Raw genomic sequence first — 12,918 nt, forward strand, 5'->3', positions numbered from 1 at the left:
TGTCCTAGAGCATCCCAAAAGTCTAGGTGCAGATAAGCTGGGTTAGAACAAGCTACTAAGTAGCATGCATGCCCTGTGGGAAGAACCTTTCACGCCATTAGCCGTGCCGGCCGTCCATCAAAATCAAAGCGGCCGCCGATTGGTCGAGAGCGGAGACCGCCTCCCTAACTCTGTCCTGTGGAGAATGAGGCGCAGTTGAGCGTTCGTTGGGAGCGCGCGCCCGCCCGCCCGCGCGAGGGAGGGGTGTGTATGTGTGAGCGCGTGAGTGCGGGCATGCGCGGTCCCCTCTCCTTCTCTTTTTTCTCTCCCCCCCCCCCTCCTCCTCATTCGCTGCTGTGTCGCGGAGGGAGAGAGAGAGGGCAAGGGGGAGGGAAGGGCCTGGCTGAGGCTGTCGTCGCGGAGGCCCAGCTTTGCGCGGGGCGGGGCCAAGCTGGCGCCTTCCCCGCGTCCCTCTGCCCTGTCCAGGCGTCGCCGCAGGGCTTGAGCCCGCGCCTGGCCTCTTTCTTTCCTCCCTCCTTCGCCCGGGCTGCCTCTTGAGTGGGAGGTGGACATGGCCCGTCCCGGGGAGCGCGGGGCCCTCCGCCTCGCCCCCGCCTCGCTTGCCTTTTCTCCCCCCCAGGCAGGGAAGGAAGACCCAGTGGCGAGGTGAGCAGGCTCTCCGCGACTTTCGGGTTCAGGTACACAAGCGGTGTTTGGTTGGTGTGAATAATAATCATTTCAATCTGTTTTGCTCTTATGGCTCAGGGTGTATCTACACTGGAGAGTTGATGCACTTCGACACCACTTTTAACTGCCATAGCTCAGTGCTGAGGAATCTTGGGAATTGTAGTTTTACAAGGTCTTTAACCCTCTCTACCCAAGAGTACTGGTGCTTCACTAAACTACAACTCCCAGGATTCCATTGCAACGAGCCATGGCTGTTAAGTGGGGCCAAACTGTGTTAATTCTACAGTATAGATCAGGCATGGGCAAACTTCAGCCCTTCAGCTTAAGCAGCTGAAGGGGAAAAGGAAGGAACCGAAGGCTGTTCGGAATTGTGGGAGTTGAAGTCCAAAAAACCTGAGGGGCCGAAGTTTGCCCATGCCTGGTATAGATGCACCCTCTGGGGTGAATGGGGTGGAAGTTTTAGTAATATACAGGTTTAGTCTCCCTTATCAGAAATGCTTGGGAGCAGAAAGGCTTCAGGGCTTTCCCCCTTCCCCCCAGATTTTTACATATTGGCATCCAATAAGAATAATAAGTTTTATTTCATACTCAAGGTGGAGTACATACTCATACTCAAGGTGGAGTACAGCATAGTTAAAATGTAGTAGTAGTAGTAGTAGTAGTAGTAATAATAAACTTTGTTTATATTCCGCCCCTTCTCTACAAGGACACGGAGTGGCTCACAACACAGTCAAGTCACAATACATACATAAGCAGAAACCAAAAGGACAAGACATAATAATAATAAATATTTATTTAAATCCTGCTTTTCTCCCTCAAAGGACCCAAAGCAGCTTACAACATATTAAAATCATGTAAACAACATATCATGTAAACTGTATGTGTGTGTGTGTGTGTGTGTGTGTGTGTACACACACACACACACACACACACATTTATATGCCACCCTTCTCACCCCGAAGGGGACTCAGAGCGGCTTACAAGTAAAAAGTAAATACAATATATTATATTATTACCATAGCACAATATTAATATTATATATTACATTGTACTATAACGTTATACTGTAATATGATTAGTAATATTACATTTAATATAAAATATATAATTATAGTATCATATTATTAGTATTACATTATAATATTATCAATATTATATGTATATACAATATATTAAAATATAATAGAATAATAATTTAAAAAAAACTATCACAATAAATAAATACACAGGTTAAAAATTATACTGGGTTTAAAAACATATTGCACTTTGGAGGCAAAACCAGTTAAAAACTAATAGGTATTGACAAGGCTAAAAGACAACCGTCATAATGAAAAGTAGTCAACCATTTTTGAAAGCCAGCTTTCATATCCAGATTTGTATGTCAGTGTAGGTGCTTCCATTAAAACACCTACACTGTAGCAGCAGTGCAGTTTGACACCATGACTCAATGCTAGTGAATCCTAGGAGTGGTTTGGTGAAGCACCCGCAGTCTTTGGCACAGAAGGTCAAAGCCCTTGTTAAAACTGCAACTCCCAAGATTCCATAGTATTGAGCCATGGCAGTTAAAGTGATGCCAAACTACATTCATTTTACAGTGTAGATGCATCCTGATACACCAGAGTAAAACAAGCTGAAATAATTAATACCAATAACATGCCAACTTCAAATTCATAGTTTTGTATTATGAGATTTCATATACCTTTAGGCAGGTTTATACTCAATATTTTAATAATGTTGTGCACGAAAGTGTTTATGCACATTGAACCATTAGAAAGCAAAGGTGTCTCTATCTGAGCTACCCTTTTTGGATTTCGGAATTCCACATAAGGGATGTTCAACCTGTATTTTGTTGTTGTGTGCCTTTAAGTCATTTCCACATATAGCAACTGAACAAATCTTTATATCCCAGAGTTTGTTCAGAAGAAATTTGCCACACCTTTTTTCTGAGGTTGAGAGAGTGTTCCTTGCCCGAGGTTGCCCAGTGAGTTTCTGTGGCCAAGTGCAAATTTTAACTCTGGTCTCCCAGAGTCCTAGTCTCACACACAAACCATTACACCACACCTGCTCTAATATACCCACAATTCTCTTTTCTATATTTTTATATAATTTCTCCCTTTTTCCCCAAATACATGCAATTTTTACTGCACTTTGAATAATTCTTAATAACAATTATGTAAAACACGAATGTGCATCTGTGCAGACCTCCCTTTCAGATTAATGCTGGTGTTGGGGTATAGTTGGGGAGACAAAGGTGATCCCCCTCAGAATTAAGAAGATAAGGAGTAAGATCAGATTTTTTGGAGGGAAGTTGTGTGGAGGGGTGACCTGAATATGTGTGTGGGGTGGGGAATGTTCTGCATTAGTGGTTGGGCATGGATTTAAGAGTGAAGGAATTCTGATGTGCTTTGGCAGTGCTCTGTGTAAGTTCTCTCCCCCTTGACTCCTTTTTCCCTCTTATGCCCTCAAAGTAAAACAGTAGGACATAGGAAACATTCAAAGATGGAGGAGTGTCTGGCCACCTGTCTAATGATATTGGATAAAGGGGATGAAGAGTAAAGGGGGTGGGGTGGGGATGTCTTCCTTATCTTTTATTCCGGGTTCTTGAGAGTAATTTAGTGCCTAGGACTTGAGAGTAATGATCAACACCTACTTAGACATCATGATCAAACAGCTTTGTGTTTGCAGTGACATTTTGAAGATGGGATTGGGAATATTAAGTACCCCTTAATATAATTGTGTGACTGGCTATTGTTCCTAATTAGCTGTTTCGTTCAAGAGAGTAGATCTGACCTGACTTGGGAAACTCACTGTGAAATGATTCAATTAAACTGTTCAGTGCTGGGACATACACACACACATACACACACACACACACACACACACATATAGAGGCTAACCTCATTGATTCATTGAGTCTTCTCTGGTCAAAACTAACAAAGATTAGGGCAAAATATTGCATGTAGATTTTGTTCTATGGCCGGAAATGTTGTATGTGTATTTTTTTCTGTGGACATTTTTAAAGGTTCCTTGATGGAAGGTATGTTCTAAACTATTAATATAGAATTCCATGTACTGTAGAGCTGGTCACTTTTTATGATTTACTATTTGAATACTTAAATCTTGAAGAACTGTGTACTGCCTTCTTAAATCTTTCTGGAGTTGTTTCTGTAGTTCTTGTAAAGTTTATTTTAGTCTAATACGACAACAGTAGTTTAAAAACATACCGCTTAGTGGGAACATGCCTATGATAAATATTGTTTTATTGGACTTGAATTCCAATCTCACCTTTATTTGCAGGTCTGTAAAGTAAAAAAAGACTGACGATTTACATCCTGAGATAAGGTCTCCTTAGGAAGACTTTTTACACTATCCATCATAAATACTCCCAGTGTTTGTTCTTGGCATGGAAGTGTAAACATCATGGAATAGTGAATAATGTAAATGACAATTATGCCTGACTATTTTTATAAAACTGCAAATGTACATATATTTTCTAATCCAGTATCTATTTTGTCCTGCTTTCCCTTTAAATGTAGAATCACATATTGTCAAGCTGTGACATTTAGTGTGATGTATTAATTTTCATAATAAGTACTGTCCTTGACAGACTTTTTGCTAGGAGTAATTCTCATATTCATGTAGAGACACATTGAATTGAAAAACAGATGAGCTTCATCCAATTCTTGTGTTTTCTTTGTTTTTTAAAAAATAAATAGAATTCGCAAAGAATGATAGTCACAGTACTTTGGAGACACTCTAATACTGTTCCTCTGTGACTTTGAATAACAAAAAATATGTTCTTTAAAGTTGGTTCATAAAATAGTGGAATGGATTATGGGGAAGTTAAAGTATAATACCTTAAATACAAACCCAACAAAGAGGCATTTGCATTAATGACAGAATGTGAAGAGGACAATGAACCATTATTTATGGCATTTCAGTTCTGTCTAAAATAGATTGTTTCACAAATAAAGTATTTGCATTTTGGGTACTTTTAGCAAATAGATGAAAACATGATTTCAGGAAAGAAGTAACTTTGTGTAGAGCAGTTAAGGTACCTGAGATAAAAGCAGGGAGTAGTAGTAGTAATAGTCTTTCTCAATCATGTACTTTCCAGGTACATTGAATTACAAGTCTCATTACAAAGCAAACCATGCTGGTTGGGGATGCTGGGAGTTGAAGGACAGCATTCTCAAGGTTACTAGTTCAAACAAGGCTGACATTAGGTTTATGTAGTCTTTTGAAAAGACTCCCTCAGTTTCCTGAAGTGGTCAGAGTAATATATATATATATATATATATGGGCTTTTAATATGCATGAATTCTGGTTATGATGTTCTGCTTTTTTAAAAAGTACATCTAGTTGAGGTTTCTTTCTTTTATTAGCCAACTAAATTTGTCTCAGAAGCCTACAAAAAGAGCATGGTAAAATGAGTCTTAATTGTTTGTTACCAGAAATCTTAAATTCAGAGTAATTTATTTTTATTTTTTTATTTTTTTTGCAAATGGAGGTCTCACATTTGGGCCTATCATAGCAAATCTCCATGGATGCTCATCCCAGTAAACATTCACCACTGTTCAAAAATTGCAGTACTTGTAGTTACAATAACTGAAATTGTATTTACAACTGTATCTTTTTACAGACACTTGTATAGTTGGTATATATTGCAAAACTTCCTTAAGTTGTATGGCACATACTGTATACATTCGAAATGACTTCATTAAGAAACAGGTTTTATTCTATGTATTAAATAGTGACAACTATATTCCAGTGGAAGTGGGGCAATTTTTTATCCAAGTGCAGTGAATTTGCAGTGGTGCATTAGTGCACAGTATTGGTTCACTTTCTTTTTCCTTTAAAACAGTGGTTCTCAACCTGTGGGTCCCCAGATGTTTTGGTCTTCAACTCCCAGAAATCCTAACAGCTGATAAACTGGCTCGGATTTCTGGGAGTTGAGGCCAAAACACCTGGGGACCCACAGGTTGAGAACCACTGCTCTAAAAAACCCTATGCATACTAGATGAGAAAGCATGCAGAATGTGTTTTTAAAGTTAATAAACAACGAGGCACTTTCAGACGTTTCTAAATTTATTATCTTTTAAAAAGGGAGCAATAAAAATGCTATATACATAGAAGTCCACCAGTTATGATCTCATAGATTCTCTTTGAATCATTTGGTAGAAATAACCATTCTCAGAGATAAAGTGTTGCAGCGTTGCTTCTTTTTCAGTGAGAGAAATTCTGATTGCAAGAAAGTCACAGTTGACTCAGAAGTCAGCAACCTTTGACTACAATGTAGCTAGATTGCTCTTTTCCTCTATAAATCTTTTGTGACACAGTGTAAAATTGCTTGCCTGTGATTAAACAAAATAAAGAAATTACGTTCCTTTTGTAAAATGATGCCTTCACAGAACACTATTAATCTCTTTTGCTGTGTCATATTTTAAAATAACATGTGGTTATACTCGTGAAGGCATCCTACCTGTTTTGAACTCTTGGATGATTGATAAGCACCCAAGTTTGCTTTATTGTAGATGTATAATCAAGGAACAAAAATATTTCACACTGTCTTTATTGATGATCTGTCAAAATTTCACTGTGGCTTTTTATATGGGACTCATAGTTTCTTATATGAAAAATAAAAGTTGACAATGACTGTTCTTGTAATGATGAGTAAAAATCACTGACTGGATTTTTATCCATAGAGGAAGATATGCTTCTGATCTTGTTTTTTCTCTTTTGTTTTTGCCTTGACCTTAAGATGGATTGTATTGTTGCTTAATGGTTTTATTATTGACCCATATTTCTTTTTAAGGATTTACTCATAAAATAGAGTTCAGTGGAGTACTGTTGACAGGTCATATTTGTTCTTGGTACTTAATATTAGTCCCCTGTATAATTCTATGTGTTACTTAAAGTGTTCCAAGGTTAACAAGAGATGGATGGTCTTCTAATCTGTTCAAGACATAATAGGAAGGTAAGAGATTGTAGCAGCTATGTGAAAAGAAAAAATGGGCTTAATCTGTCACTTGGCCAGTTAAAGATTCAATGAATTGTAAATTGTTCCCATGTAAATGACAGGCACTTCCTGGACTATAGCACCACCTAATATTCATTCAGGTATCAGAAACACATATATACACACTTGCTATTTGAAAACAGGTACTTCCTGTTCTGTAACTTCTTAGAGCGTTTCTGCAATGCCTCCAGTAAGGCCACATTGTCTAGCTCCTCCTGCTAGCAGTGTGCTGAAATTATAGTCATATTGGAACAGAAATAAAAGGTTACAAAAGAAGCAAAAATACAACAATTTTTAAAATTAGATCCCTGTATGTGGTCCATCCTTCAGACATCTCCAGATGGCTTATGTGAAGCTATTGTATTTCATACTTTCAGTTGCAGTCTCTGCTCTAACCTTCCTTGTCAGATTAGAAAAGAGACTAGCTTTCCCAGAGTTTCATGTCAGAGAGGGGAATTGATTACAGCTTTCCAAGTGAGGTCCAGCATCTTCTCTAGTAAATTGAAAGATATATTATTAGAAAAAAACTTTGAGGTCTTTTAAAATTAATATTTATGCATATATAGAGGAATTGTAACCAACTTAAATAAGGATCTTTCTCTTAAATTTCTTTGTATTTTGAAAGTGTTACCAGGCCTGGTCAAATTCTTATTAAGCTTTTCAATATAGAAATGATGAATTAGAGTCAGAATAGGACAAGGAAAATAAATACTTAATAGCACATTACATTCTGGGGTGCTTCTGCTATAGTGAATTAGAGGTTAATAGTGGGGTGTATATGTGATTAGGACAGTACTGAATGGCAGATTATTGGACATCAGACCTCTTTTTGGCTTTCTTTATATGCTGTGTTTGGTCTCATTAAGCTGAAGGCAAAATGGGATGAACAGAATAAAAGATAAGTAAGTGAGGAAAAAAGGAAAGGTGATGAGAGAAGATAGAGAAACAAATTATTTAGGAGTATATAAAGAGGAAGTGATTTTGAAGCTTTGCTACTCTGCTGCTGGGTATGCATGCCGAGCATGGAACACATCTCACCATTCTAAAACAGTGGAAGTGGCTCTTAATGAGACATGCTGTATTATCACAGGCAATCTGCACCCTACACCACTGGAGAAATTACACTGTTTAGCTGGCATTGCACCACCTGACATCTGCCGGGAAATAGCAGCCAATAATGAAAAGACCAAGGCAGTGACATCCCCAGCCCATCCCCTGTTCGGATATCAGCTAGCACACCAACACCCTAAATCAAGAAATAGTTTTCTAAGATCTACAGAGATACTCACAGGAACACCTCAGCAAGCAGGAGTCCAAAAGTGGCAGGCTAAAATCCAGCACCTCAATTGATGGCTGATACCAAATGAGAGACTCCCTCCTGGGCACACAGAAGACTGGGCAACTTGGAAGACACTGAACAGACTGTGCTCTGGCACCATGAGATGCAGAGCTAACCTTAAGAAATGGGACCACAACATGTGAGTGTGGAGAAGAACAAACCACAGACCACCTATTATAATGCAGCCTGAACCCTGTCACATGCATAATGGAGGACCTTCTTATAGCAACACCAGAGGCACTCCAAGCGGCCAGCTACTGGTCAAAGGACATTTAATATAATGCCAAGTTTTTAAACTTTGTGTTTTATCAAATACATCACAACTGTACTCTTTATTCGCTACTGATATGATAAATAAATACATTTTGAAGATTGGGTTGCTGTGAGTTTTCCGGGCTATATGGCCATGTTCCAACAGCATTATCTCCTGATGTTTCGCCCACATCTAGGGCAAGGATCCTCAGAGACTATGAGGCTTTGAAGCTGCAAGACCAATCAGTGCTAATCAAGGTAGCCAATTTCAACATTCACACTTGCCTCCAGCAGGCAAGAGTTATTTTTCCCACCCTGTGGATTCCACAGATATATAAACACCACTTATCTAGTTTCCAACAGATCTCACAACCTCTGAGGATGCCTGCCATAGATGTGGGTGAAATGTCAACCCAGTGATTCCACAATGAAAGCCTTCGACAACACATTGATTTTAAAGACCCTACCTTTGCCTTTTAAAGATTTATTTTGGGGAGCAAATCAATTTTTTCTAGACCACACTTTTTTTGTAACGTATATGCTACCTTTACAGAACAAATTTGGAGATGAATGAATCATTTGAGGTTTGGAACCTATTTCTGCTTTTGTACTCTGTTTGATTTAGCACCCCATTTTCTACTATACCAAACCAGATCCTTTTAAGAAGTCTGCAAGCAGTCCATTAAATTGGCATGCCATAGTTGCTTGTGGCATGCTGTCTCTAAACATGAAGAAGCCATTTAAATGTTGTGATAGATAAGAGGGACTTCCATGGACAAATGGGAGTTTGGCATAGCAGGTAAGAAAACCATAGTTGGAAATGAGCAAAGGAGACAATGTAGCGTGAGAGGGAGCTTTTTGTACATTGGTTTTTCAAGACACCAAGTGCTCCTAATGGCGTACTCAATAATCTAACTTACTATGTTTGTCTTAGTTCCATTCCACACAGCCATATAACCCAGAATATCAAGGCAGAAAAATCCCACAATATCTTCTTTGAACTGGGTTATCTGAGTCCACACTGCCATATATTCCAGTTCAAAGAAGAAAATGTGGGAATTTATTCAGCTGTGTGGAAGGGGCCTTATTTTCTTAGAGAGTCTTACCTAAAAGACAGAAGCCAGACCTGCTTTGGGGGACAGTACATAATTTTAATTCTGCCCTGGTTATATAGCCAAACCCTATTAGTTCTTGTCCGTAATTCTAAAAGAATGAATTATGTTTCTAAATAAGTTCAGGGTTTTAAAATACTAGTCTGTCCGGTGTGAAGTAAAAATCTAAGACACCTTGAGTTCAATGAGACATTAGGGCTTTGTCAATTACTTTGCAAATGTGACTTCAAAATTGCCTTTGCTTTGCTAATGTCAGAAAAGAAATTAGTTGTTTGCTTCAGGACAGTCTTTTACAACATTAATGAATTGCCATTTCACCAGTTCATAGAATAGCCATCTGATATGCTGTGTCTGAACCAACATAGTTTTGAGTAAAGCAGATTATTGCTTGGGATTATTGTCTTCATTTTTAGGTAATTAGAAACAAGATATCTCAACCTAGAACAAGAAATTTCCTTTTCAGAACAAAGTTCACTGACTGGTAATACATTTCAAATACTAACAAAAGAGTAAGATGAAAAGGTTGCTGATAGCTAATACCATCAGATCTTTGTAAAAGTGCTAATTTATGGGCAGATATTTTCCATTGTTTTAAAGAAACAAGTTGGAAGAACAAATTACTTGTCAAGTTAATTGCTAAGTTTTAGTAGATGTCAATATGGTTATTTAAGTCTTTTGTCGATCTTGTATGTTGGAAAGTCTCTTGGATGTACTGATACTAGTGAAAAATCTCAACAAGGACTATTTAATGTCCTTGGCATATATTTTAAGAATTAACAGATTGCTGAAACACCAGTTTTGTGGGCACAGAGTGATACACATTGCCACACATCTTTTATGAGTCTTACCTTCTGACACTTTTTTTTCTGACACAGCTTTTATAGAACAGTCTGTTGTAAAACAGACTTTTTAGTAAGGATTTAGGTTGTATACTGGGAAGACATTTTCAACTGTACAGTACTTCTTTAATGTCTCATCGCCCATAGCATTCCTGTCCTTTCCATCTTGCAACTATAATGTCTGGTCCAGCCAGTGTTACAAATTATACCTGGGGGACCGGGACTAAAGTTAGCTCCCAACAATGTAGCAAGCACTGCCACAATGGATGTTTGTGGTTACTGTTGGATCATGACAGTAACATCACTGTCAGTGAAAAACATACATCCTTTTTGTGTCTGAAGCGGGTTTTACATTTTTAAATACAGTTCTGAGGAAGTTCTGGTGGAAGATATTGTGGAGGGCTTGATATCTCATTTGCTCTCGTGGCCTATAAAGAATATGTGACTATTTACTAGCTAAACAGGAAGCATTTTGAATAAATGGTTGTTCTTATTCTTAGGGAAGTATAAAGAATAGTATATTTTCTAAAAAAAATTATCTTCTCTATTCAACTGTGAATGTGTTCAAACTTGTCTGTATTGTGATGAAAACAGTTGTTCAAAGACTTTCCCAAGTATCCCTGAAAATCTCTGGACTTGCTTGGACCACCCAGTTTGTTAATGTTGGGGTGTCATGTAGAAACAGTCAATCATTGTTCTTCGAGGCCTCTAGGAGTAGCCGGTTGACTTTAATTTTCCCAGCTTTCCTCTCCACCTGAGAAACTTGAAAGTTACAACCAAAATGACTTTTAGAAATTTTCAACTAGAGAAATTATACTGTTTAGCTGGTATTGCACCACCTCATATCTGTCAGGAAATAGAAGCCAGTAATGAAAACCAAGGCATTGATATCTCCGGCCCATCTTCTGTACAGATTTCAGCCAGCATGCCAGTGTTTTAAATCAAGAAATAGCTTTCTAAGATCTACAGAGATACTTGCAGGAACACCTCAGCAAGCAAGATTCCATAAATGGCAAGCTAAAATCTGTAACCTCAATCAGTGGTTGATAGCAGATAAGAAACTCCTTTCTGTGCACATAGAAGACTGGGCAGTTTAGAAGGCACTGTGCTCTGGTACCATGAAATGCACTGTGCATGTGGCGACACCAGAAGCACCCGAAGTGGCCAGCTTCTGGTCAAAGAAAATTTAGTATAATGCTGAGTTTTTAACTTTGTTTGTGGTTTTTTATACATTATAACTCTATTCTCAATTCGCTTCTGACACGATAAATAAATAGCTGAAAATTACAGTTTGCAGTTTGCCAAGGGGGTTAAAATAGGTCCCCTAATCTTCTACAGCTGTCCATGTTGATTTAGCTTGAAGTACAGACAGTCCCCAAGTTATGAACAAGATAGATTCTGTAGGTTCTTAAGTTGAATTTGTAGGTAAGTCAGAACAGGTACATTAGTTTTGGAGACCATAGGGAAGGGTTAACACCTCTGCCATGTTTATTTGCTGTTCTTAACTGTGAGTTGTTTGTATAGAAATAAACGTATAGTTATGAGCAGAGTTTTGAATGCTTGTTGAAGTGTAGGCTGTAATACTTATTTCATTCTAAATTATCTCTATTTTACATAGAAGATATTAGAAATTTGTTTGCCATAATGTTTCCTATCAGGGTTTCTTATATTTTTATAGTACTATAATATTTGTTTTGGGGTTTGAATCATGTGACCTTTCAGTTGACTGTAGCTCCTAGTGTTGACTATCCTGGCCAGAAGTACTGGTACTTTTAGTCCAGCAATGTATGGAGAATTTCATGATTGCTAGCCTAGTTTGTAATAAGAAACTCAGTCTGCTTCAGAGGTACAGGGAAGCTTTTAGAGCATCAGTTCTTTCCTAGCTCAGCATATACTTGTGTCTCAATCTATATTCTCTAAACCAGCATGCTTCTCAAATGGTATTCTGTAGACTGGTGCCAGTCCATGAGCCATTGACTACTAGGCTGTGGAAAGTATCCAGGATAGAATGGTGCAGTTGTAGCTAGTCAGCACAAATATAGTGCTAGTTTCTGGCACATTGAAGGGAAAAGCCCTTGCTATTTCTCTATATCAGGTGGCTTAACAAGCACTGTTCTAAGCCATAGAGAAGAAATACCACCCATGCTAATTTGGTTTTACAGACAGACACACAACTATTTACTAAGCAGTTTGCCTTCAAATGATTTTGAGCTCTATGAGGAAAAGGATACCCTAACATTTTGAGCTCCAAGACCTCTACTGCTCAAAATGATGGTCCCTGGACTGATGCAAGCCCTTGAGCTACTGGTCCATGACAAGTATTGGGGGGGGGGGGGGGAGAGAAGTTGTTCCCAGTGAGTGCAACTATAGTGCTGGTCTTTGACAAATTGAAAAAAAATTGCTAGTCTCCCATATCATATAACCCGAGGAGCATTGTTTTAGGCCAGTAGTTTCCAACCTTTTTTTTGGCCATGCCCCACCTAAAAAACCTCCCCCCCCCCCAACACCATGTACATTCTGATTTTAATTTTTTTAATGTGTATGTCACAATATATATTTATATACTGTATATGAGGCTTCTAGGATCATAAGAAATGCATGAAATTAACTGTTAATAACCCATTCTTGAATTTCCCCAATAAAAATCAAATTGCCCCTCTATGGGACATGTGCCCAACATTTGGAACCAGG

At 38.4% G+C, this 12,918-nt stretch overlaps 1 protein-coding gene across 2 annotated transcripts in view; it reads left to right on the forward strand.

Annotated features, from left to right (window-relative positions):
- The first annotated feature begins 237 nt into the window (after positions 1-237).
- Positions 238-12,918, forward strand: part of TESK2 (testis associated actin remodelling kinase 2) — a 69,915-nt gene continuing 57,234 nt past the window's right edge. The window contains exon 1 of one of the 2 annotated variants that reach the window (XM_060773393.2): positions 238-645. The gene's annotated coding sequence lies outside the window, so the exon portion shown is untranslated. The remainder of the gene's footprint in view (positions 646-12,918) is intronic. The other variant, XM_060773392.2, reaches the window with a different exon arrangement.

This window comes from Anolis sagrei, chromosome 4, assembly GCF_037176765.1.
Source record: "Anolis sagrei isolate rAnoSag1 chromosome 4, rAnoSag1.mat, whole genome shotgun sequence".
Lineage (NCBI taxonomy): Eukaryota > Metazoa > Chordata > Lepidosauria > Squamata > Dactyloidae > Anolis > Anolis sagrei.